Genomic DNA, 28,000 nt, shown 5'->3' with positions numbered 1-28,000 from the left:
AGCAGGTGAGGGGCAGAGAGAGAGGGAGAGATAGAATCCCAAGCAGGCTCTGTGCCCCATGTGGGGCTTGATCCCTTGAACTGTGAGATCATGACCTAAAGTGAAATCAAGAGTGGGACACTTAACCAACTGAGCCACCCAGGTGCCCCTGAAGCACAAATGTTTTTAATTGTATCTATTTTTCTTTTGTTGTTTGTGCTTTTGCTATTGTATCTAAAAAACCATTGCCTGATTCAAGATCATGAAGATTTACTCATATTTTCTTGTAAGTTTGAGCTTTTAAATTTAGGTCTAGGATCCATTTTAATTTTTATACATGGTTTGAGGTAGAGATTCAGCTTCATGCTTTTGCATTCAGATATCCACTTGTCCCAGAGCACTGAAGAATCTTGAAGAATATCAGTTGATCATAAATGTAAGGTTTGTTTCTGAACTTTAAATTCTATTCCAATGATTTATACATCTCTCATGACAGTAACTCATATTTTGATTATTGTAGTTTTGTAGTAAGTTTTGAAATCATGAAGTGTAAGTTCTCCAGTTTTGTTCTTCCTATTCAAGATTGTTTTGGCTCTTCTGGGTCCCTTGCATTTTCCTATGAATTTTAGGATCAGCTTGTCAATTTCTACCAGAACAGTCCAGCTGGGATTTTGATAGGGGTTGTGTTGAATCTGTGTTATGAATCTATAAATCAAGTTGGGGATTTTATAATAGTATGTTCTCCAATCTGTGAACATTGGAGATCTTTCCATTTATTTAGGTGTTCTTTAATTTCTTTCAATGATGTTTTATAGTTTTTAGTGTATGTCTTCTATTTCTTTTGCTAAATTTGTTCCTAAGCCCCTTATTCTTTTTTTTTTTTTTGATACTATTGTAAATGAAATTATTTTCTTTCATTTTTGGATTGTTCATTGCTAGTGTGTGGAAATATAATTAATTTTTGTATCATGCAACCTCACTGAATTTTTAATTCAACTAGCAGTTTTAATAGTCGTTAATGTATTACTTAGAATTTTATATGTATAAAATTATGTCATCCACAAATAGTGATAGTTTTATTTCTTCCTTTCCAATCTGGATGCCTTTTATGTCCTTTTCTTACCCGGTGCCTTGGCTAAAACCTTCAGCACAATGTTAAATAGAAATAGTAAGACTAGACATCTTTGTCTTGTTCCTGATCTTCGGGGGAAAGCATTCAATCTTTCAGCATTGTTGTTAGCTGTGGTTTTTTTGTAACTGTCCTTTATCAGGTTGAGGAAATTTCCTTTTATTCCTAGTTTATTGATTGTTTTTGTCATGAAGGTGTTAACATTTATTAAGACCTTTCAATATATGACACGCCCCATGCTAAGTGGTAGAATCAGATTGCTTGGTTTCAAAACTTGTGTGCTCAATCATTATCCATTAAATTCCCTCTACAAACTGTTGATTTATACATGTACCTTTGTCCATGCTAATTTCCTCCTCCTAAAATGCATGTTCCCTCTCTTATCCCATTACAAACCTACCATAGCGCTTTATACCTGCCACTGTCATAGTACTTTTTCAATGTGTTCTTATTGTTTACATATATTTCTCTTATTTTAGAATCTGTGCCTCTTGAAATCAGGGACTTTGCCATATTTGTCTTTGAATCTGCAGTGCATAGTGGAGAGTCAGGAAAGAAATGTGTCAGCAGAAGCCAAGGGATTCAAGAAGGGTGGAAGCAGTCAGCAATGTCCGATAATGCAGAGAGATGAAGTAAAATAAGGTTCACAGAATGATAACGGTTTCATCTTTTCATGATTTCAGCAAGAGTGTTTTTTTTGTTTGTTTGTTTTGTTTTGTTTTTTGTAGCAGTGGAGACTAAAGCAAGGTTGTGGTAGGTTGAGCAGTAAATGGGAGAAGAGACTCAAGTAGAGACTGTCACTACTCTTGTGAGAAGTTTAACTGTGAAGGGCAAGAATGAGGTTAGGGTGCTACATAGAGGGGAACATAAGATATTTTTTAATATAAGAGAAGCGGCTTGAGCATGCATATACAGAGGTGGTAGGAGAAAGGACCAGTTAAGAGCAAGCTTGTAGAAGTGGAGAGAGGAATAATAGAGGAAGCAGGCTTTCCTGTGGGGACAGGAGATTGCATAAGAACACAAGATTTGCCTGGAGTGGCCTCTTTCTTCTGAGGGAAGGAGGTACTCAGAGATGTAGCCAGAGGTAAATTTATGGGTGTGAATTAGGAAGTATAGGGAGTTCCCCTTTTCCCAGAAGTAGAAAACAAAGTTGTTGGCTTAGGGATATTGTGGTTGGTGATGTTCTGGTAGTAGGCAATAGGGGTGAGATGTGGAGTTTGAGGGGAATGATGAAGGTTTAGAATATCTGCTGTAAGGCATAGGAGAGGTTGCTTACTGGAAACATAAATGTTGTTTGAGGGCCTCTTTCTCTTCTGTCTCCATGTAAATTGAAAAAACGGGTATACGGTAGGAGGTCCAGATGGTACAAAAGGATTTACAGTGAAAAGTAAGTCTTCCCTTCACTTTAGATCCCCTGTCCCTATTTTCAGAAGGAAATACCATTAACAGTTTATTTACTTTCAAACTGTTTTTTTTTTTTTTTTTAATGTTTATTTATTTTTGAGACAGAGAGAGACAGAGCATGAACAGGGGAGGGGCAAAGAGAGGGAGACACAGAATCCGAAATGGGCTCCAGGCTCTGAGCTGTCAGCACAGAGCCCGACGCGGGGCTCGAACCCACAGACCGTGAGATCATGACCTGAGTGAAGCCGGACGCTTAACCGACTGAGCTACCCAGGCGCCCCTCAAACTGTTTTTTACAAATATATATATATACAAATATATATATATACATATATATATATATACAAATATATATATATTTGGAATTTATTTTAATTCACAAGAACTTACTGTTTTACTTCTTGCTTTTTCAGTGTGCTTATCTTGGAGATATTTCTGTATACTTAGATCTACTTCATTCATATTTATAGCTGCAGGATATTTTGTATATGATTTAGTATAAATTATGTAACCTGAATTTCTTTGGGTTCCAGTGTTTACTCCTATAAAAATCATGTTGAATGAATAAATTCTACCTTCAAAAAGTAGAAAATCATTGTAATACCTTGATTTATTCTGTGCATACACACATTGAACCAGCTGATAACATGTATATACCAAAACTGAGTTGTCTTTAAAACATAAAGATATCTTAAATATTCAAAAGTGGTACCCTTACTTATCATGCTCATTTTATTTCTGGGATTGAGTGATAAGATTCTTGTTTTTAGGTGTTTGCTATTTATAAACTAATGTGAGAAACATTCCTATATGTGACTCTTGCAGTACATGTGCAAGAGACTCTCCTGTGCGTATACCTATGAACGGGATTGCTGGATCATAGGGTAGTAAATGGTAAATTTAAAGAGAGAATACAAAACTTATTTCTAGAGTGATTGGAAATAAATCACTATCACCATTATATAAGAGATCCTGTTTTATGGTCTCTTTAATACTTGGAGTTTTCAGACTTTTAAATTTTGTTAAATGATCGAAAATAGTATTTAATTGTGATCTTTAAAAAAAAAACCCTATAGGGCGCCTGGGTGGCGCAGTCGGTTAAGCGTCCGACTTCAGCCAGGTCACGATCTCACGGTCCGTGAGTTCGAGCCCCGCGTCAGGCTCTGGGCTGATGGCTCGGAGCCTGGAGCCTGTTTCCGATTCTGTGTCTCCCTCTCTCTCTGCCCCTCCCCGTTCATGCTCTGTCTCTCTCTGTCCCAAAAATAAATAAACGTTGAAAAAAAAAATTAAAAAAAAACACCCTAAAAATTGAGGTACACTTTTCAATTTTATAATAAAATGCCTAAATCTTGGATACACAGTTTAATGAGTTTTGACAAATGCATACACTTATGTAATCCTCTCCTGTATAAAATTAAAAATTTTTTATTATTCTTTAAGTTCCCTAAAGCTCTTTCCTTGACTTTCTTTCCTCTCACCAGAGCAAACCACTTTTCTGACTTCTGTCACTTTTTTTTTTTTTTTAAAGAAATTCATCTGTTCTCATCTCACCAATTTTTCCTCCCATTCTTTTTAAATGTCTTTTTTTTTAAAATTGTAAAATATAACATAAATTTATCATCTTGGCCATTTTTAAGCATACAGTTCAGCAGTATTAAGCATTTAAACAGTGTGTTTTACAGTTTACATTTACAAAATGTAAACCCCCGTTTTCCTCTTACCCTACCCCCTGGCAACCACCATTATACTTTCTGTCTTGATTTTGACTTCTCTAGTACCTCATGTGAGTGGAATCCTACAGTATTTGTCTTTTAGTAACTGGCTTATTTCATCTATTATAATGTCCTCAAGGTTCATCCATGTTGTAGCATATGGCACAATATTCTTCCTTTTTGAGGCTGAATGATGATATTCCATTGTATGTATAATACCACATTTTGCTTATGCATTCATGTGTTGATGGTTACTTGGTTGCTTCCATGTTTTAGCTGTAGTGAGAAATGCTCCTGTGAACATGGGAATACAATATCTCTTTGAGACCCTGCTTTTGATTCTTTGGGGTATATACCCAGAAGTAGAATTGCTGGATCATGAGGTAATTCTATTCATTTTTGAGGAATCACCATACTGTTTTAATGGTACCAGGAATGGTACCATTTTAAATTCCCCCAACAGTGCAGAGTTCCAAGTTTTCCACATCCACATCAGCACTTACTTTATGTTTTTCTTTTTTTTCAATAGTAGCCATCCTAATGGATGTGATGGTATCTCTTTGTAGTTTTGATTTGCATTTCCCTAGTGATCAATGATGTTGAGTGTCTTTTCCTGTGCTAATTGGCCATTTGTAAATCTTCTTGGAGAAATGTATATTAAAGTCCTTTGCCCATTTTTGGATTGGGTTGTTTTGTTGTTGTTGTGTTAGGTGTTCTCTATATATTCTGGATATTAATCCCTTATCAGATACATGATTGTAACTATTTTCTCCTAAGTTGTGGCCTTCTTTTTTACTCTGTGAATAGTGTCTTTTGATATGCAAGGTTTTAAAATTTTCATGAGGTCCATTTTGTTTTGAATTTTTGTTACCTGTGCCTTTGGTATCCTTATCCAAGAAATCCCTGCCAAATCCAATGTCATGAAGCTTTTGTCCTATGTTTTCTTCCAAGAGTTTTATTGTTTTTTAGGTCTTACATTTAGATATTTGATCCATTTTGAAATAAGTTTTGTACATGTTGTTAAGTACAGGTCCAACTTCATTCTTTTGCATGTGGATATCCAGTTTTCCCAGCACCATTTGTTGAAAAGACTTTCTTTTTCTCATTAAGTACTTTGAAGACTTTGTCAGAAATCAGTTGGTTATATATGTGTATGTCTGGGTTATGTCTTCTGTTTTATTGACATTTTTTCCTTTGCTGATACTATGCTATCTTGATTATAGTAGTTTTACAATAAGTTTTGAAGTGAAATAGTGTTCTTCAATTTTGTTCTTCTTAAAGATTTGTTTTGACTCTTCTAGGTCCTTTGTATATTTATATGCAATTTAGAATCCACTTTTCCGTAGAAATTTTAGGATTAGGTTTTCATTTTCCACAAAAACATCTGTAGATTTTACTTGATACCATGTTCTCTCCACAGATCAATTTGGAGAGAGTAGACATCTTAATACTGTAAACATGATCTGTTTATTTAGATCATCTTTAATTTCTCAAGAACTATAATTTTTATTTTAGTTTTCAGTATACAGATATTGCACTTTGATTTTTAATGCTGTTATGACATTTTAGAAGTATTTCATTTCCACTGTTCGTTACTAGTATGTAAAAATATAACTGAATTTTGTATATTAGCCTTTGTTCATTTTAGTAGCTTTGTGTGTGTGTTGGGGGGGGTTGTTGCTTTTTTGTTTTGATTCTCTAGGCTTTACCATGTAATTATGATGTATATGTAAGTAAAGACAATTTTACTCCTTCCTATCAACCTGTATTTCTTTTCCTTCCCTCATTTTACTGACTAGAACCTCTAGTACCATATTGAATAGAATTGGTGAGAGCAGGGGCACCTGGGTGGCTCAGTCAATTAAGTGTTCGATTCTTGGTTTTGGCTCAGGTCATGATCTCACAGTCATGAGATCAAGACCCACGTTGGGCTCCATGCTGGGTGTGGAGCTTGCTTAAGATTTTTCTCTCTTCCCCCTCTGCCCCTCTTTCCTGCTCGCATGCCTGTGTAGGCTCTCCCCCCCCCCCCAAAAAAAAAAGGAAAAAGAAAAGTGGTGAGAGCAGATGCCCTTGGTTTGTTCCTGAGTTTAGGGAGAAGATTTTCAGACTTTAACTGTAAAGTTGTTATCTTCAGGTTGAATAGCCCCTTCTTATTCCTCATTTGCTGAAAGGTTTTTTTTTTCTTTTCCTTTTAATCATAAATGGGTGATATTGAATTCTAATTGTGGTGTTAAAAGGATTTTTAAAAGGATTTAAAAAGGGGTTATAATCGTGACTCTCATACAGATATAAAATGAACACTTGTCAAATATTTTATTTAACTCACTAGTTAATGAGGAAACTGGTAAGATGTTAAAGTCAGTTCAAAGACAAATTTGAAGAGGCATTCATTTATATTCAGCAAAAAAAGCTGAAATGAATTTTTCAAATAGACGCAAAAGCTGGTCTATCCAGTGGGCAATTATCACCTGTAATCCACTGGACACAACTAATTTGCTCTTTTGTGCATAAGAATAGTTCACATTATTATCAATTTTCTACAAATTTTAAATTGAAAAATTGCTCAAAGGCAAAGGTAGAGGTAATGAATGCATGAGCTAGAGAGAACGGTTGGTAATCTTTTCTTTTTGGTCTGTTTTCAAAGCTTTTTACTGTTTTACTGACAAAGAGTTTTGCTTTGAATTTCCATGATCCCCAGTGTTTAACATTGTTCATACATTTATTGGTTATAAGTATGTGTGCTGCTGTCAAAGCCTCTTGAATGTCTCATCCATTTTTCTGGTCATGTTTTGGGTATGTGTGTTATTGCTTTGTATGTTGTTGATAATAATGCATTATAAGTTAAGTGTATTATGAATATTTTTTCCTAGTTTATAACTTGTATTTTCACTATGTTTAAGGTATTTTTTGAAAAATGGTTCTCAGTTTTATTACAGATTTTTCTTGTCTTATTTACAAAATCCTTCCTTACCCTGAGGTTAAAAGATACTCATATTTTCCACTAAGCTTTTTAAAGTTCCTTTTCTCATTTAAGTCCTTAACCAACTGGAGTTGATTTTTCCTATGGTATGATGTTAGGATCAAATTGCACCTTATTATTTTTTTTTAAACATAGATGATGCACTGAATGTTTGTGTCCCCCCCCCCCCCCCCCCGCCGAATTCCTATGTTGAAGTCCCAGTGTGTTGGTGTTTGGGATGGGGACTTTGGGAGGAAATTAGTGTTAGATGAAGTTGTGAAGTTCCCTGGTCTGATGGGAACAGTGCTTTGATTACAACAGATATTAGAGAGCTTGCTCTTTCTCTCTCCTCTCTCTATAAGGACATAGCCAGAGGTGGCCACCTGCCAGCCAGAAAGAGAGTTTTCACCAGAACGTGACCATGCTGGTACCCTTCTAGCCTCCCGAACTGTGAGAAATATTTCTGTTGTTTAAGCCACCCAGTCTATGGTATTTTGTTATGGCGGCTCTAGTAGACTAAAACATCTTGTTTTACATTTTCTATTTGGTACTTGATATTTTCCCTTGTCAGACACTGCTTCTGTGGGGAGGATTGATTAGGTTTATATCAGTCCCAGCAATGTCTGGGGCAGGAATTGGAGAGCCCTAGGCACCAGAGAGCTTGAGTCAATTACTTCTCACCCCATTTAACATAACCTCATGTCACTTCTTTACCTGTTTCTCTAGAGGAAGAAGCTGCCTTTAGGAGGAGGCACCACTAAGATTATTGGCACTCCGCCCCCCCAAGTTCTGGTGTTAGAGGAGTAGAAGGAGGGGGCCAGGGAAGGTTTGTGCGTATTCAGCTGTTTTCTGAGCGCCTGACTATTTTCCTGAGGACCTGAGGTCCAAGGAATGCATGTGTGGAGCCAGGTTGTGTGCACCTAGGTGCTGGAGCCTATGAAAAGCAAAAATCTGCAGGAGTTCTTCTGTTTTGTTATCCCACAGCCTCAAGTGAGCTGCCTCTTGCCTCAGGCCAAAGCCACCATTCCACACATTCCGGTTCCAAATGGGTCCTTGTGCCTCCAGGTGTTTCTCATAGTTCTTTCCACTTTTTCTCTGTAACTTCCGCAAGGGCTGATCTTCTGAGAAGGGTCAGCAGTTTTGCTAATTCAACATCTTGGCAGGAATTAGAGCCAGTGTCACATTTTTCTTAGCCTTCGTAGACTTCCTTTACATAGTTACGGGTAACTTTAATCTGACAGAAAAATGAGTTTGTTCAGGATTCCCAAGTCATCTTCAAGGCCTCTTCTGTGCTGTGTCTGAAGCCCTCCACAAAGGCTGTGTGGAGGTGAGGCCGGCTGTAGCAAAGAGTCCCACAGAACCTTTTTGATCATCCATTGGTGTTTCACGGAATGTTTGGTCACCCAGCCCTGGTTGCCTTTTTGGATAGGTAGGCCCAACAGGCCTTTTAGGTAATGTGACTTACTAAGAGGGTCTCTGACTTAAAGTGTCTGTCCTTCTGCTTAGTAATGTTACTTGAAATTCTAGTTCTGGACAGTTATTCTTGCCCAAGATAACCCCTGAATTTTTAAGTATTTTATTGTATCTTTCATTAAATTTATGTTCTGTTTATAATGAGTATGTTGATGTTAAAATCTTTTTTTTATTAAAAAAATTTTTTTTAATATTTAAAATGTTTAAAATATTTATTTTTGAGAGAGAGAGAGAGAGAAAATCTGAAGCAAGATCCAGGCTCTGAGCTGTCAGCACAGAGCCCAGTGTGGGGCTCGAACTCATGGACTGTGAGATCATGACCTGAGCTGAAGTTAGACATTTAACTGGCTGAGCCACCCTGGGGCCCCAATGTTTTTTTTTTTTTTTGAGAGAGGGAGAGCATGAGCAAGGGAGATGCAGAGAGAGAAGGAGACACAGGATCTGAAACAGGCTCTGTGCTGATAGCAGAGAGCCCGATATGGGGCTCAAACCCAAACCATGAGATCATGACCTGAGCCAATGTCGGACGCTTAATCAACTGAGCTACCCAGGCTCCCCGATGTTAAAATCTTTTAAGTTACTTACATCAACAAAGAAACTTGCTCCTCCAGGAGAATGTACTATATTTGTTCTGTCTTTTTGTTTACTGCCTGCTGTATCTCTGCCCCCACCAAAGAATTAGTTCATCATGCAATGTTACCTTCCATTATAAACCCCTGTGTTGTACTTATTTTTCTTCTGTGTGATTCCAGAGACGAGACAGGACCTATTTCTCACTTTGTTTTGATGTAGGAAGTCTAGGTCCGAGGACCCAGAGGGGGTCCTGAAGGACCAGCCAAGAAGGTCCTTGGCTTCATGCAGGGTAGAAATCAAATGACAGCCTGGAGGAAGTGAGAGGAGAGTTTATTTAATAGTGTAAGTGATAGCGTACAGCAGAGGAGTATCTGGGAGCCTCAGAAAAGAAGTTACTCTCCCTGCTGCTTAGGTGTTTGTATTGGAAAGGGGCCCAGGGTACACGTTCCTTCAGGAATCCAGGGTAGGGTCTGATCAAAGGCGAGTGTCAGGTCAACAGTAGGTGTTTTTCCATAAATCACCAACGGTAGTGGGTATTGGCACCAGTGTCGACCGAGGTTTGAAGCTATCGTCCTGGAACTTGCTCGTGATCTCTTTCTTCTTAGATGTTATCAGGTGTTTGGTGGCCTACGACAGAACTTGGAGAATGGTTAACTTTTTTGCTTCTCCTTGGAGTGGGATCATAGCTTCTTTGGTTTACTCAGATGCAAGGTGAAATATAGACCATGAGTAATTGGAGCCTAGCAGAGAAACAGTAGACATGGAGCCTTTCTAAATGGAGTCCCTTCCGTTTCTGTCAGTTTTGCATGCCTAGTCCTGGTAAAGGTCCTGCCAGATTTGCCACAGAGAAGGTGTTCTATATTGTTGAATTAAATTAATACTTAGCAAAGTACTTATGTTTATAACAGGAGTTGCATTCTAGATAGAAAAGTATGTACTCATATCCACAGTGGGTCCTATATTTTGGCAATGGTGTGTCGGGGCAGGTAGAGTCTATAGAACTTGATAAACTGATTAGATATTGATTGGAAGAAAGGAGAGAGGGGGGAAAAGAATCAGGGATGATTCCTAAATTGGGCAATTAAAGGGATGCTACGCTGCTATTTATTTCCAGTGCATGTTTGGGTATAGAAAGAACTTGTGGGATGGGAGATAGATATGTTCTTGAAATACTTAGTTTGGGGTTTTTCTGAGATATTCAAGAGGGAGAAATGCAGGTCTGTATGCAGTTCTTGGAGAGAGGTGGGGGGGCTTGAGAGAGAGATTTTGAGGTTAATAGTTTTTCAGGACTGGTTGAAGAAGAAATTGCTCAGGATTGAGGGCAAAGCCCCTAAGCACATCTAGTTTTAGCAGACAAGTACAGAAAAGGCATTGGGAAGGAGATTAAGAAGGGGAAACAGAGTGTTAACAAAGGATTTTATAGCAACACCCTTGGTTTCATCTCTGTGCAGAGACCAGATTTTCCTTTCAGCACTCTGTATTTGATCTTTGTCCCCATACCTTTCTTTGTTTTCAGCATTCTCTGCTGGAAGAGATTGTGGATGAAAAATAGTTTTATTTTTGAACCCAGCAATTGCTGGTTTCTTTACATTTCCTCTAAATTCTGCTCAAAAACAGAGTACTTTCTTCTCCAGCTCATCTCTCTAGTTGCACTTTATATCATATATATAAAAGAAACCAGTTGACACTTTGGACATTGTGCTTGGAAATTACCTTAGCTAGAAATAACAGTTCATTACCAGCATTTTGTTTTTTAATTTACCACAGGCAACAGTTTTGCTAAACTTTCTGCCCCTTCATAAGTGGTCTTCTTTCCTCCAGCTTCTGATAACATTTTAACTCACTCTCCTTAAAGTCCCAGTATCCTCTTCAAGGCTCATCAGGCTTCTGCTAGTGAGATCCCTGTGGCCCTTCTCCTGTTCACATCTACCACCCAATCCCAAAGCTGATGTCACATGTTTTATGTTTTTATTATGTCACCACTCCAGTTCCAGGTGCCAGATTCTGTTCTGGAAACTATTGCTATTAAACAAACCACCCCAGACCTAGTCCCAGAACCTGCATCACTTTTCCTAACCTAGCCTGGGAAGTCACTTATTGTCACCTCACCACACTCTCTTGGTTATAAGCAAGGTAAATGCCAGCTTGGATTTAAGAAGAGAAGCAGACTCGATGCCTTTGTGGGTGAGCAGCAAATTTACACCATAGAAGAGCATGTGGAATTGGAGGTATTTTTGCAGCATAGTTGTAAAACATAGTTTGCCACAGATGGATAAAATAAAATACATAGAATTACAGAGGAAGCCAGGGGTACCTGGGTGGCTTAGTACGTTGAGTGTCCGACTTCAGCTGAGGTCATGATCTCATGGTTTGTAAGTTTGAGCCCTGAATCAGGCTCTGTGGTGACAGTGTGGAGCCTGGAGCCTGCTTTGAGTTCTGTGTCTCCCTCTGTCTCTGCTCCGCCCCTGCTGGCGCTCTGTCTGTCTGTCTCTCTCAAAAAAAAAAAAAAAAAAACAACAAAAAAACCCCAAATTACAGAGGTAGCTCAATTATATTAAAATATTATCAAACTAATTATAATAAGGTATTTTGTATTTATTTAGCATGATACACAACAAGGTAGTGGCAGACCTATAGTAAATTAGTAAATACAGTAAGTATTAGTGATTTTAGAAGTTGGAGGAAATAAAGAAATAATTGATTTTCCCATCCAAGTTCATAGGTCTTCTGAATTCTATCCACAGACCCTCCAGCCTCTAGATGAAGAGCCCTTGGATTAATGTAATGGTGTGAGCAGAAGTCTCACTGCCATGGCCTGGGGAGTGAATGTGGTGAGGGGAAAGGCAGAGACTAAGGGGAGGACACCATAGGGTAAGTTTTATATACTAGCATTTATTTACCTTAAAATTTTTTTTGTTTATTAATAAACAAAATTAAAACAAAAAATAAAAAATTTTGTTCATTTTTGAGAGAGAGAGAGAGAGAGAGAGACAGAGCATGAGTGGGGAAGGGCAGAGAGAGGTCAGGGGGTCAGGGGGGGAAGACATAGAATCTGAAGCAGCCTCCAGGCTCTGAGCTGTCAGCACAGAGCCCGACATGGGACTTGAACCCACGGATGGGACTGTGAGATTATAACCTGAGCTAAAGTCTGACACTAAACCAACTGAGCCACCCAGGCACCCCCTATTTATTTACCTTTTAAGCTAAAGGTTTAATTGCTTTCTTACGTAGAGTCTTAAAATATGCTTATGTAATGAGGGAAAGACACTAGTGAAGAGGGAAAGTTGAATATATAGGAAAGATAAAGCCTATTTAAAAGGTTTCTGAGAAGGCAGGAGAGGGTGTGGTCCTGAAGTTAGGTAAAAGCATTTGGACAGGAGGAGAAGTGAAAGCAGTTAGGGATATTTGTAGGGGCTGTTATCAGGTCACATGACACTCTGAGAAATATATGTAGGTATGATAAATTTCAACACAGGGGAAAGAGAGGCCAAGGCAAGCCCCAGAGAACATTATGGCAGATGTCTGGGAAAATATGAGAATATTGGGGATAGGGTAGGGAGGAAAAAAAGGTAATGAGACAGGGACAGAAAAAAGTAACTGATCATGTAAGAAGACAAACTTTGCCTAGTTTACAGTTTTCATTTAGTGCCTTCCTTAGACCAGTCATTTCCCTGACCATGGATATTGATACAAAGAAAAGTGGAATGAGAATAAAATGCAGTTGTGTTTTTGACTTCTGCTTATTTAGAGTTAACTTTTTCTGAATATCTTGGTTAGCATATATAATTAATACATGTATTGCTTTTGACACAAAATAACATGAATGCTGAAGATCTTCTTTTTCATGGATATTTGGGGTTGATACTGAAAAGCAGCACATGTGTTTGCTGCTTACATGCTTATAGCTGGGTGGAAATTAACCTCAAAGGGTCCATGGTTTTCTTTGTCATTAGCCAACAGATGCTTGCTGCGGTGTTCTGCTCACTGAGTCTGTATTTAATGTGCGGGTGATGCATCTCTGTACACTGATGGGAAGGGCTGTGCAATACAGTAGCTCATTTCTGTATAACAAATATCTGCCTTTAGCCACACATCGATCCTTTACTAAATGAATTTTTTTTTAAATCAGGCTGTTTTCAAAACCTGGTTGGCATATCTGCCTTCATATTGCTTTGACTTTTTAGTGAGTTGATCCTGAATTTAGTATGTCCATCTTATAGGAGTAACGTTTTTATTTTCTGTTAAAGAATTATTTCAGATCTTCTTGATACAATACAATTTTTAAAACTTTAGGTTGGTGATATATATCTTAAAGAACCGTAGGTTTTAGGCACAAATATTCATTTATACATGAGTATGCTGTGAAATTGCTAATTCACAATGTTGCATAATCAATATTAATACATACTAATGTGTAAATGTATATACTTATATATACATCTTGCCACAATTAAGCTATTTTGAAATATATACATTATATATAATATACATTACATATGTAATATTGCAGATATATATTTTTTTATTTTTATTTATTTTTAAATAGAGAGTGTACAAGTGGGGAAGAGGCAGAAAGAGAAGGAGACAGAATCCCTCTGAGTTGTCAGTGTAGAGCCTGACGTGGGGCTTGAACTCAGAAACCATGAGATCATGACCTGACCTGAAATCAAGAGTCAGATGCTTAACTGACTGAGCCACCCAGGCACAACTATTTTATTTTGTTTTTTTTTATTGTGGTAAAGTGTCCAAGCTCTCTCCACAGAGCCTGCCCCCCCTTCCCGCCCTGCCCCATTCCCCGCCCCACAATCTTCCCTCAATAGCTACCCCTTAGCTACCCTTCAGGCCTTGGGGTGCATACACCTGCATGAAGACCTGTTCTGGAAATGGACTCAGCCATTTGAGCTAGGTGTTCTGGAGTTCCAGTTAGGTGAAGAGTGGTCTCTGGGTGTGAGACCCAGTAAGGCACTTACTCTTGGCCCTTTGCATTGCTTGTTATTTGAGAATGGTATGGCCTCATAAGGGCCAAGTCATGTTGCCTAGACATAAGCGTAGTAGTGATTTTAATAATCTTTTTTTTAAAACAGTTTTTATTTAAACTGTACCCAACGTGGGGCTCGAACTCACAACCCCGAGATCAAGAGTGGCACCTTTCTTCAGCTGAGCCATCCAAGCACCCTTAATAATCTTTTTAAAAAAATGTTTATTTTTGAGAGACAGTGAGTAGTGAGAGGAGAGAGAGAATCCAAAGCAAGCTGTGCACTACCTAACCGACTGAGTCACTCAGGCACCCTGCCCCTTAATAATCTTTAATAGGGCTACCAAAATTGATTGAGTCCACCATTATTCCTTCCTTTTGTTGTCTTTTAGGGTTCCCAGATTCAATTTCAGTGTTGGGGACAGGAGTTCCCACACAACGCTAAGCAGTTCTCAGACACCAGTAGGATTTATGAGAATTCAACTCAATTCTGATGCTGTCTACCCAGAGATAGCTTCAGATTCCACAGGTTAAGGGTTTAGTCCTACAAGACTGCCCTCACCCTCTACTTCACAGACACCTGTTGTAAAGTCTATTACCTGTGCTTCTGACCAACCAGCTACAGATTGTAGGTTCCAGTGACCTCCAAATTGATTTGCTAGAGCAGCTCACAGAATTCAGGGAAACTCTTACTTACATTTACCAGTTTATTACAGGATATGAAAAAGGATATGAATCAACATCCAGATGAAGAGATACATAGAGTGATACATAGGGTGACATCCCAAACAAAGGAGCTTCTGTCGTTATGGAGCTGGGGGCCTGGCTCAGCGTTCTAGTTCCCCAAACATGGAAGCTCTCTGAAAAAGAAGACCAAAAAAACTGTCCTCTTGGGTTTTCATGGAGACTTCTTACATAGTCATGATTGACTAAGTCATTGGCCATTGGTTGATTCAACCTCCAGCCCCTCTTTCCTCCCTGAGGCCCTGGGGTGGAGTGAGGGTGATTGAAAGTTCCAACCCTCTGATCCTCTTGGCAACAAATCCCCACCCTTGGGTGGGATACAAAAGACCACCTTCATTAATAAGACATCCATTTCACCTTTATGGTCTGAAGTGTTTTCAGGAACTGTGGTTGAAGATCAAATATATCTGAGAAATATATTTTGGTCATTCAGATGATATAAATTATTATAAATCATTATATCACATATGGCCAGAAGGATTTTTCTAAAGCCAAATCCATTATCACATCACTGCTGGAAACTTTTCAGTGCTTCACATTTTCATTGGGATCAAGTCCAAACTTCCTAACTTGTCTTATTGAAGATCCTTTGTTCCCCGTTCTGGTCATTGCTTATTTTTTCATCCTTACTTATTTTGGGGCTATGGTGTTGCCCTGCCAAATAAGTACTCTTTTCTATCTATACAACTTTGCACAGGCTGTAGGTCTTTCATGCTCCCCTTTTCTTGTGAGCAGCCTCTCATATATCTACCAAACTCCTAACACTCAGTTAAAAAACTAGGTTGTCTGATAAGCCTTTTTTTTTCACTTCCCCAGGAAGAATTAAGTCCTTTCCCCTTCTGTATTTCCATTGTGATTTGTACACATTTCTGTTTTAGCACTTGTTTTGTTATGTAATATTTGCACATCTATAAGCCATACCCTCTGCCTCCAAAAACAAGGGCTACTGCAGTTCAGCAGGGTAGTTCCAGATGTTTCCACTAAAAGTGCCTGGCACACAATAAGTGCTTAATGAATGTGTGTTGAATGAATACTGTAATTAGTGGAGTGCTTTAAGTGTGAACTGCTCTAAATGGAAGACTATGTTTATAGTCAGCTCTTACATGTCCAAGGTGATTGAGGAATGGAATATTCCAATAATTGTGCTATGTAATAGCCAATTATAAATGACCAACTTTAGATAATTTTAATACAAAAATAATGGACTACACAGAATTTATCTGTCTTTATTAATTTATAAGATGCTTCAGCTTAATCATTATGAATTATATGGCTCTTTTAGAGCTGTGGCTGAGGAAGTATAAGAAATCGAGTGGGGTTTGTCTCAAGCTGGTTTTTTTTTTCCCCCCACAGATGAGTCTCTAATACACTCATTTACCTGTTATTTTGCTTACTTAAAAAAGTATACTGTAAATTTAACAGTAGGTGAAAGGGATTCACAGTTACATTATTACCAAATGCAGTTTTAAAAACGTTTAGAAGACAGACAAGCTGCATACCTTAAGGTGTACACACTGCCTCAGTTCACCACACAGCTTGCTACATTTAGGCTGTGCCCTCTCATCTATTCAGTGGCAGTCCTTGCTGAGCCCTAGTGAAGTCTTATGAACTGAGCTAAGCAGTTAATTAGATGGTATTCTGTGGCCATGACTCTTTCAAGAGTGCTTGTTCTCCACCCAAATTATATATTTATTCTTTTCTCATTCATGTGAAAGTAATGTGAGTGGTTGCTGCTCATTTGTGTATTAATTTAATGGTTCTCTTCTGCTCTCACCTGCCAAACAACAGCACTGCCAATTATTTGCAAGACTCAGAAATTACTTTTATGCATATGGACCTGCATTTTCATATCTTTGAAAATGGCTTTTTAACAGAGATCTGTTTGGAATAGAGAAAATGCTCTCACTGTATTTGCACAAATGATTTGAAAACCATCATGGTGGCTGAGCTCTGACTTTCTACATTGCTGTGTCATGTTCTCTTGTTAAACCTAAAAGTCTTCCTGCAAAGCTGGGTCTTTTCTTTTTCTTTTTTTTTTTTTCTAAATGTTTGAGAGAGAGAGAGAGACAGAGACAGAGACAGAGACAGAGACAGTGCGAGTGGGGGAAAGGCAGAGAGAGAGGGAAACACAGAATCCGAAGCAGTCTCTAGGCTCTGAACTGTCAGCACAGAGCCCGATATGGGGCTTCAACTCACAAACTGTGAGATCATGACCTGAGCCGAAGTCAGACGCTTAATCACTGAGCCACTCAGGCACCCCAAGCTTGGTCCTTTTTAAAACAGATGTATATTTTCTCAGTGACATCCAGAAACATGTATTGTAAATATGACTGTTACTTAGATATCGTATTGTTCAGTTGGCTCATCTCTACGTGAATCCTTCTTTTGATCAGTTTCCCAGCCTGTCTGTCCCTTTAGCTGCATAATAATGTAGTTTTTCTAACAATTATTTTATGAAAATGAATCATCTTGACTTAAGTGCAAGAAGTGATTGACCTAACAGTTAACTTGAGAATCAGTTAACTTGAGAATCCTACATGAAAGGAAGAAGATTGATGAAGTAATTTTTAAAAATGTGTTTATTAGAGTCACTAATGATAGAACAATGGGCTTCTTAATTGAGTATGGTAAAATATTCAGCAACTCACTAAACCAGCTGTTCTGTTTAAATAACCTGTGAATAAACAACAAAAATCCTTGCTACCTTATATTAAGTCAGTATCAGTGGAGGTTTTAATTTGGGAATATATCAAAGGACTTTGATTTGAGCATTTTTAAAAATTTTATTTTTAATTTTTTAAAATTTACATCCAAATTAGTTAGTATATAGTGCAACAATGATTTCAGGAGTAGATTCCTTAGTGCCCCTTACCCATTTAGCCCACGCCCCCTCCCACAACCCCTCCAGTAACCCTCAGTTTGTTCTCCATATTTATGAGTCTCTCCTGTTTTGTCCCCCTCCCTATTTTTATATTATTTTTGTTTCCCTTCCCTTATGTTCATCTCTTTTGTCTCTTAAAGTCCTCATATGAGTGAAGTCATATGATTTTTGTCTTTCTCTGACTAATTTCGCTTAGCATAATAGCTTCTAGTTCCATCCACGTAGTTGCAAATGGCAAGATTTCATTCTTTTTGATTGCCGAGTAATACTCCATTGTATGTATATACCGCATCTTCTTTATTCATTCATCCCATCGATGGACATTTGGGTTCTTTCCATACTTTGGCTATTGTTGATAGTGCTGCTATAAACATGGGGGTGCATGTGTCCCTTTGAAACAGCACACCTGTATCCCAGGGATAAATGCCTAGTAGTGCAATTGCTGGGTCATAGGGTCGTTCTATTTTTAGTTTTTTGAGGAACCTCCATCCTGTTTTCCAGAGTGGCTGCACCAGCTTGCGTCCCCACCAGCAATGCAAAAGAGATCCTCTTCCTCTGCATCCTCACCAACATCTGTTGTTGCCTGAGTCGTTAATGTTAGCCATTCTGACAGGCGTGAGGTGGTATCTCATTGTGGTTTTGATTTGTATTTCCCTGATGATGAGTGGCATTGAGCATTTTTTCATGTGTCTGTTGGCCATCTGGATGTCTTCTTTGGAGAAGTGTCTATTCATGTCTTTTGCCCATTTCTTCACTGGATTATTTGTTTTTTGGGTATTGAGTTTGATCAGTTCTTTATAGATTTTGGATTCTAACCCTTTACCTGATACATCATTTGCAAATATCTTCTCCCATTCTGTCGGTTGCCTTTTAGTTTTGCTGATTGTTTCCTTTACTGTGCAGAAGCTTCTTATTTTTATGAGGTCCTAGTAGTTCATTTTTGCTTTTGTTTCCCTTGCCTCTGGAGATGTGCTGAGTAAGAAGTTGCTGCAGCCAAGATCAAAGAGGTTTTTGCCTGCTTTCTCCTTGAGGATTTTGATGGCTTCCTGTCTCACATTGAGGTCTTTGATCCATTTTGAGTTTATTTTTGTGTATGGTGTAAGAAAGTGGTTCAGGTACATTCTTCTTCATGTCGCTGTCCAGTTTTCCCAGCACCACTTGCTGAAGAGACTGTCTTCATACCATTGCATATTCTTTTCTTCTTTGCCAAATATTAGTTGGCCATACGTTAATGTGTCCATTCCTGGGTTCTCTATTCTGTTCCATTGATCTGAGTGTCTGTTCTTGTGCTAGTACCATACTGTCTTGATGATTACAGCTTTGTAGTATAGCTTGAAGTCCGGGATTGTGATGCCTCCTGCTTTGGTTTTCTTTTTCAAGATTGCTTTGGCTATTTGGGATCTTTTCTGGTTCCATACAAATTTTAGGATTATTTGTTCTAGCTCTGTGAAGAATGCTGGTGTTATTTTGATAGGGATTGCACTGAATATGTAAATTGCTTTGGGTAGTGTTGACATTTTAACAATATTTGTTCTTCCTATCCAGGAGCATGGAATCTTTTTCCATTTTTTTGTGTCTTCTTCAATTTCTTTCATAAGCTTTCTATAGTTTTCAGTGTATAGATTTTTCACCTCTTGGGTTAGATTTATTCCTAAGTATTTTATGGTTTTTTGTGCAACTGTAAATGGGATCGATTCCTTGATTTCTCTTTCTGTCGCTTCATTGTTGGTGTATAGGAATGCAACTGATTTCTGTGTGTTGATTTTATATCCTGCAACTTTGCTGAATTCATGAATCAGTTCTAGCAGTTTTTTGGTGGAATCTTTTGGGTTTGATTTGAGCATTTTAATGTTAAGAAGCTGACTGATTTCTGTTAAATACAGAATGCAAACATTTATGTCATTATAGTATGACTATTTATTTTTAAAATTTTATTAATGTTTATTTTTGAGAGAGAGAGAGTGTGTGTGTGTGTGTGAGCAGGCAAAGGGAAGAGAGAGGGGGGTACACAGAATCTGAAGCAGGTCCCAGGCTCTGAGCTGTCGGCACAGAGCCTGATGCGGGGCTCGAATTCCCTAACCATGAGATCATGACCTGAGCCAAAGTCAGATGTTTAACTGACTGAGCCACCCAGGCACCCCAATTTATAGTATGACTTTAAAAATAATTATTACCTGGGGGTGCCTAGGTGGCTCAGTTGAGCACCCAAATCTTGATTTTGGCTCAGGTCATGATCTCACAGTTTGTTAGTTTGAGCCCCACGTTGGGCTCTGTGCTTCTTGCTGATAGCTTGGAGCCTGCTTGGGATTCTCTCTCTCCCTCCCTCTCTGCCCCTCCCCCATTCCCCCCTCTGTATCTCTCTCTCAAAGTAAATAAATAAACTTAAAAAAAATTATTATTACTACCTGAATAAAAAAATGTGGTTGCTTGCAAAGGCATACTCTTTGGTATAAGTCAAGTTATGAGTAAAAAAGATTTTCAGTCTCTCTTTTAAGAGAATCAGTATTCAGTGTCCTAGGTTTAACTTGTGGTTCCGTCACTAACTAGTTGTCTATCTTTAGTGCCTTGTGCTTTCTCAACAGTCCAGTTAACTATCTTATAGTGAAGATCAGTTGGATCTTCAATATATGAAAGCACTCTGTATATGTATACCACATTTAGGAATTTAAACAAGAGTTTTAGCCCCTTTTCTGCCTGCTTTGTGACTTTGGGCTTATCATTTAAACTCTCTGAACTTTTCTTCCTTTCTAGGTAAAACAGAGGAATTTGGCCTGTATATTCAACTCCAGGGGCACTTTTTACATTGTTTTTAACTCTTACAATCTGCAATTTATGATTATTTCTCTTTCCCCTTTTTTAACATGTGTTTGCCTCTCTTCTTCCTACTGATAATGTGATTGCCAAATAATAAGACTGGAATTCATTAATCTTTACCTATTACATTTCATTTAATCTTTCTATTAATCTTGTGAGCATAGATGGCAGTAGCCTTATTTTACTGATGAGGAAAACTGAGGTTCAGAAAGTTGCACAGCCAGTTAGCATAGTGTTAGAAGTGGGATACTAGTCCCTGGTGCCAGTGTTTGTTTTTTTTTTTTTTTTATTAAAAATTAAGCATGCAGCTTATGTGAAGGCACATTGCCACATACCTCATCTAAAGGAAGCTTTTGGTCTTCATTGTTTTCCTATTCCTTTTTTTCCTTAAAGTGAATAGAGCCTTACCAAAATGCTTTTGTAGAAAAAATGCATCTATTCAATAGCAGTAAGCATTGTTTGGGAATTTTAACTTTATAGTACCATTACAAAAAAATCTGTTTAGCATTATGTAACATGTATCTGGGAATCTTTCATTGCTGGAAAATATAGTGTGACCTTCAAATAGATGAGTTCGTTCTATTTTAATAGGTTTATTTTACTTTAATTTAATTTAATTTAATTTAATTTTAAAATTTTATTTAAATCCAAATTGGTTAACCTATAGAGTAATAATTTCAGGAGTAGAATTTAGTGATTCATCACTTACGTATAACACCCAGTGCTCATCCCAACAAGTGCCCTCCTTAATGCCCATCGCCCATTTAGCCCATCCCCCCACCCCAAACCCTTCCAGTAACCCTTAGTTTTCTCTATTTAAGAGTCTCTTGGGGCGCCTGGGTGGCGCAGTCGGTTAAGCGTCCGACTTCAGCCAGGTCACGATCTCGAGGTCCGTGAGTTTGAGCCCCACGTCAGGCTCTGGGCTGATGGCTCAGAGCCTGGAGCCTGTTTCCGATTCTGTGTCTCCCTCTCTCTCTGCCCCTCCCCCGTTCATGCTCTGTCTCTCTCTGTCCCAAAAATAAATAAACGTTGAAAAAAAAAATTAAAAAAAAAAAAGAGTCTCTTATGGTTTGCCTCTTTAATGTTATACTTCAAAAATTTTTTTTAAATGTTTTATTTTATATTTGAGAAAGAGAGAGACGGAGCACGAGCAGGGGAGGGACAGAGAGACAGAGACAGAATCTGAAGCAGGCTCCAGGGTCTGAGCTGTCGGCACAGAGAGCCCGATGGGGGCTTGAACCCAGGGTCAGTGAGATCATGACCTGAGCCACCCAGGTGCCCCATAATGTTATACTTTTAAACCAGAGGGCTTGTTCTGCACTTGCTAGAGAAGGAAAACAGGTGATCTAAGTACTTACTAAGTTTTTTTCTTCTTTTTAAATCCTAATTTATTTTATGATTCCAGGAAGAGGGTTACACATGGCAAGATTTTCTAAAATTGCTAAAAATTTCTATTCTAGGAGAGTATTGTTTTATGGTGTCCATTTTTTACATTTAAATTTCAAAAAGAGGCACCTGAGTGGCTCAGTCAGTTAAGTTTGGGATTCTCTCCACACCCCCCCGCCCCCAACTTGTACACATGTGTACTCTCTCTCAAAATAAATAAATAAACCTAAAAAAAAAAAAAAAGAAATCCATGGGCTATCTGAAATGAGTAGGTCAGGCAGTGATTAGGACAAGCACATTCAGAAATACTCATTTCTGTTTTGAGTTCATTTATGAGTTCTGTGTTTTAACATTTCCTTTGTAAGCTTCAGATAGCCTCTCATCCAGATATGGCAGTCCTACACATTGATCTAACTTAAAACACTATTGCTTTCTGGGTGACCAGAACACTCTTTCTGGTGACAACACTGGTTCAGCCAAGACTCTGCTCCTAATCCTTCCTGGTTCAGAAACTTCTGTCCTTGGGACATTTCTTTAATTCATGTTTCTCTTTTCTGTTGAAGTGGTTATTACTAGTCCAAAAGTGAGTTTGCATGAGTAGCTCATTGGTCACAGTTATTTTTATCTTTCCAACTGATGACTCTGAAATGACTGTGGCACTTTGAGTAGATCTTATCTGTTGCCATTCTTAAGCCTATTCACAAAACTCTAGCCACATCAGCCTTCTTTTCTGTTCTGTAAATATACCAAGTGGATTCTAGCCTTGGGGTCTTGTATACTTGTCCCTCTGTGGGCAATGGTCTTCCCTGAAGACTGTTGCTTGGCTATATATCCTCCTTGTCATTTAAATCTCAGCTGAAATGTCCCTTCTTCAAAGAGGTTTTCCTTGGCAACTCACTATAAATTAGTACTCCCCCCCCCCCCAACACTCTTTATTACATGGCCATGGTTTATTTTCTTCTTAGCATCTAATGATGAATTGATATTTATTTCTCATTTATTTCCTCTGATGGGGACAGGGATGTTATGTTTTGTTCACTGCTGTATTGCTAGCACCTAGAACAGTGTCTGCCACAGTAGACATTCCAGTAAATATTTGTTGATTGACCAAATGAATGCGTACTTTTTCTATTAACTATTTATAAAATCCTTTTTCTTTTTTTGGTAGTCAGGAAAGTACAATTGATATTCTTACAATTAATATTTATGTACTTTTGACATTTTTATCTTCCTTTACTGTCCTATTCCCTACTTGAATTCTTTTAGAGGAAGGGGGAGAGAGTCTTCTAGTTTTCAAACTCTTGAGATGTGACTGTTTCAATTTATCTACTGCTTGCTAGATAGGTGTGTGAGCTGGTGCAGCCTAGTCACAGATGCAATTAACAGGTAGGAAAATTGGCTCCTAACAGCTGCTTCAGTCCTGCTTGAGTTGGCCTCTTCCCCAAGGGACTGTCTGTGTCTGCCTAACAAAATGAAATTGCCTTCCTGTAAACATTTTTTTTTCTAGGATTATAGAAGAGAAACAAATTCTAGGTTTATGAAATGAGTTAAAATGTGTCAACAGAATAGAAAAGACTAATGACCTGCTGCAGTAATTTGAATTCTGAGGCACGGCAGCAACATTTATTTTCAGAAGAGTTGACATTGAAACTGTAGCACTTTTAGTTCTATTGAAATGACTTTATCATGCCAGAAGGGTAGATTTAATAACTTATTTACTGGTGTTGGTGAGGAAAGTGACAGTTCTCTAAAATACAATGTTTGACCCTCAGAGCTTTGGTTTGTAGCATAGATTTTGCGTCCTTGCTCCTTCAGTTAACTCTACGGAAAGGGGCAGATTTTGGAAAGAATACAACTTGATTTCCTCTCCATTTCATTCGCCAACTGTTTGATTCATTCAGTATGGGTTGCATTTGACAATGATAGAAGATGTTAAGCATTGCGTGTGCCATAACCAATACATATATCCATTTTAAAAAGATATGAATGGGTTTTATGTGAACAGTATGCCAGTTCTGGGTTTTATGTTGACATATGTTTCATTGTTAGCAAACATTAAGTTGGTCTGCATTGCTCCTTTTTTGATAAATTTTGTTTGATGTGATTCGTAATCTGAGCTAGTTGTGAAATGTGCTCCCCTTAAAAGTCACCTTCTGATCAGTACTCCCTTCCTTTCATCATTTTATAATTTCTGGCCTTTCGTGAAACTAAAAGAGTTTGTGCCATTAAATTCTGCTTTAATATTTTGTTATAAAATAAGAAGCTTCTTCTATTATGAGGGTATTAACTTAGGTTTTTGATGAATGAGATGTGCCTTTGTTATGCTAATATGATGGCTTATGGTGGATATCTAGGTAGCAACAGGATGGGGTCTGGTCACCAAAAACAGCAACCACATGATTAGAGGGCTGGGACTTCAGCCCAGTCTGATCTCACAGGAAGTGGATAAAGTATGGAGACAGAGTTCAGTCATGCGGCCAGTGACTTAATCAATCATGCCTGTGTAATGAAGTCCCAAAAAGAACTGTGGACACCAAAGTGGACCTTCTTGGTTGGTGAACATATTGATGTTCTGGGAGGATGACACATACTGACTCATGGGGAGATGGCATGGAAATTCTTCATTTGCACCTGCCCCTCAACCTTGCCCTTTGTGTATCCTCTATAATAAAACTGTAATTATACATACGCTTTCCTGAGTTCTGTGAATTGTCCTAGCAAATTATCAAACTGAGGATCATGAGATCTCTGAATTTAGGATCAGATGAGTAGAAATGCAGGTGGCCTGAGAACCCCTGAAGTACAGCTGGCATCTGAAGTATGTGCAGTCTTGTTTGGGATAATGCTCTTTCTGCTTGTGGGTGGGACCAGTGTGGGTGGTTAATGCCAGAATTGGACACTGCAGCACACTCATTTAGGGTTGAAACAGAATAGTGATATACATTTGTTGTAATTAATGAATCAATATTAATACATTATTATAAACTAAAGTGCATAGTTTGCATTAGGGTTCATTCTTTATATGGTACAGTTGCATGGGTTTTGACAAATTCATAATGTCATGGGTCTGTCATTACAGTGTCATACAGAATAGTTTTGCTGCTCAGTAAATCCCATGTTCACTTATTCATCTTCCTCCCAAACTCCTGATGACACTATTCATCTTTTTACTGTCTTTATAGTTTTGTCTTTTTCAGATTGCCATATAGTTGGAATCATATGGTATGTAATCTTTTCAGACTGACTTCTTTCACTTAGCAATATGCTTTTAAGGTTCCGCCATGTTTTTTTGGTAACTTGATAGTTCATTTATTTAAAAATTTTTTTTTTCAACGTTTATTTATTTTTGGGACAGAGAGAGACAAAGCATGAACGGGGGAGGGGCAGAGAGAGAGGGAGACACAGAATCGGAAACAGGCTCCAGGCTCTGAGCCATCAGCCCAGAGCCCGACACGGGGCTCAAACTCACGGACCGCGAGATCGTGACCTGGCTGAAGTCGGACGCTTAACTGACTGCGCCACCCAGGCGCCCCAATAGTTCATTTATTTTTATTGCTGAATAATACTTGATTCTGTGTATTTACCACAGTTTATCCATTCAGCAATTGAAGGATATCTTGATTGCTTCTAAGTTTTGGCAATTGTGAGTAAAGCTGCTGTAACATCCATGTGCAGATTTTTATATGGACATTGATTCTTAAATCAGAGTGCAATTGCTGGATCATATAGTAAGATTAAGTTTAGCTTTGTAAGAAACTGCCAAACTATTTTGCATTCCCACTGGTAATCAATGAGAGTTCTTGTTGCTTATATCCTTGTCAGCATTTGGTGTTGTCAATGTTTTGGATTTTAGCCATTCTAAAAGGTGTGTAGTGTGGTCTCTTGTTCTAATTTGCAATTCCCTAATGGTATTTGATGTTGAGCATTTCTTTATATATTTATTTTCTATCTTTTAAAAAAAATGTTTATTTTTGAGAGAGACAGCATGAGTGAGGGAGGGGCAGAGAGAGAGAGAGAGAGAGAGAGCCCTGGACAGAGGATTTAAAGTGGGATCTGAGCTGACAGCAGAGAGCCCAATATAGGGCTCAAACTCATGAACCTCAAGATCATGACCTGAGCTTAACTTGGATGCTTAACCGACAGAGTCACCCAGGGGCCCTTATTTTCTGTCTTTATATCTGTTTTGGTTAGGTGTTTGTTCAGATCTTTTGTCTATTTAAAAAAAAAATTTTTTTTTAAGTAATCTTTCTGTCCAAAGTGGGGCTTGAACTCACATGATACTAAGATCAGGAGTAGTCACATGCTCCACCAACTGAGCCAGCACCCCTTTTGTCCACTTTTTAATCATGTTTTTTGTTATTGTTGAGTGTAAGAGTTCTTTGTATATTTTGTGTAACAGTTCTTTATCAGAAATGTCTTTCACAAATATTTTGTCGCAGGGTGTGGCTTGTCTTTCCATTAACCATGTCTTTTGTAGAGCAGATGTTTTTCATTTTAATGAAGTCCAACTTATGAATGATTCCTTTATTTCTTGGGTCATGCTTTTGGTGGTATACTATGTAAAAACTCATCACCAAACCCAAGGTCACCTAGATGTTTTTTAATGTCATCTTCTACAAGTTTGTAGTTTTTGGCTTTACATTTAATTCTGTGATCCTTTTTGAGTTAATTTTGTATAAATTTTGTTTTACACTTTAAAAATTTATAAAATATTTCATGCATACAGATAGATGTAAAAACTAATGTAATGACCCACATATAAAGTACCTAGCAAATGGCTTTATAAAATAACATTTTACCTTGTAAATCTACATTAAATCCAAAATAAATGCAGTTGAGTCCCCTGTGAATCCCTCTTAATTTCATCTCTCTCTTATTCTCAGAACTAATCAATTCTGTGAATTTGGTATTTTTCAAATTCAATCCATGCAATGTTTTTATAGTTTATTAAATATTTATGTCTCACATGGTAATGTTATATATTGTTTATATAGCATATCGTATATAGAGTAATTGGTATCATATAATACCATATATAATTGATATTGTTTTACAAGTTTTAAAATATCACATTAACATTATGTGTATTACATATACTTCAGCAACGTGCTTATTTCAAAACAGCATTGTTTATGTGATTTAGAGGATTTTTTTCCCATAGGAAAGAATATGTTAATTGAGAGCTATGTAATGTTGAAGAGTTAATTTATTATTGGTTGTAATTTTATTTTGGTTTCTCATATTGGCATAGATACAGTTCTGACCTGAGGGTTAAATTTTTGAATGCTCAAACATTATATCTTTAATATTTGTAATGTGGTATGTTTTTAGAGGCTTACTAAATTAATACTTTTTAAAATAAAAAAAATAGTAATATCTTTGTTTTAGGAATTTTTTTGGGGTGTGTGTGTGTGAGGGGAATTTTTAGAATGCACACACAAGTGAGATTCGATTGTTGATATGGTATGGTGTTTCGCAGCTAACCTGTTAAGGATACTCAACAGAAGCCAGAAAAACTTAATTATTTAAACTGTGTTGCTAGTTGGAGAGCCTGCCTTTGATAGATTTCTTTCTGAGGGCTCTTTTTAAGTTGTGGATTTTCTTTAACCACTAGTTTCTGAAAGAAAATACCGTTTCTAGGTTAAATCAGAAGATCTCTACAATTCAGAGTGTAGGTAAAGCTGCAGCTTCCTCCGTTAGCTTCAGGAAAGTGACTTGATTTCTGTAGGGGTAAGAAGGATTGACTAATTATTTATGCTGATCTATGCAGCCAGTTTCATCCAGTAAAAGCAGAAGCTGTCGTTCTTTGTAGAATTTCCTGTGACCTAAATTAAATCTGTACCATACAAGATTGCCATCTTTAGAGAAGGCTACTCCCATTGTCTGCTGTGTTAATTGTGCATGCTAACCTGTCACTGTTAATTCAATTATTATTGCTCATTTAAAAACCTTTAACTGGTGTCTAGTTTGA

General features: G+C 37.8%; 1 protein-coding gene across 2 annotated transcripts in view; it reads left to right on the top strand.

Annotated features, from left to right (window-relative positions):
- The window catches only part of PEAK1 (pseudopodium enriched atypical kinase 1), a 313,862-nt gene that overhangs the window by 48,469 nt on the left and 237,393 nt on the right, over positions 1–28,000 (top strand). For both annotated transcript variants that reach the window (XM_043554944.1, XM_043554943.1), the window contains exon 2: positions 11,974–12,100. The gene's annotated coding sequence lies outside the window, so the exon portion shown is untranslated. The remainder of the gene's footprint in view (positions 1–11,973; positions 12,101–28,000) is intronic.

This window comes from Prionailurus bengalensis, chromosome B3 (genome assembly GCF_016509475.1).
Source record: "Prionailurus bengalensis isolate Pbe53 chromosome B3, Fcat_Pben_1.1_paternal_pri, whole genome shotgun sequence".
NCBI lineage: Eukaryota > Metazoa > Chordata > Mammalia > Carnivora > Felidae > Prionailurus > Prionailurus bengalensis.
This window is presented reverse-complemented; position numbering and strand designations above follow the sequence as displayed.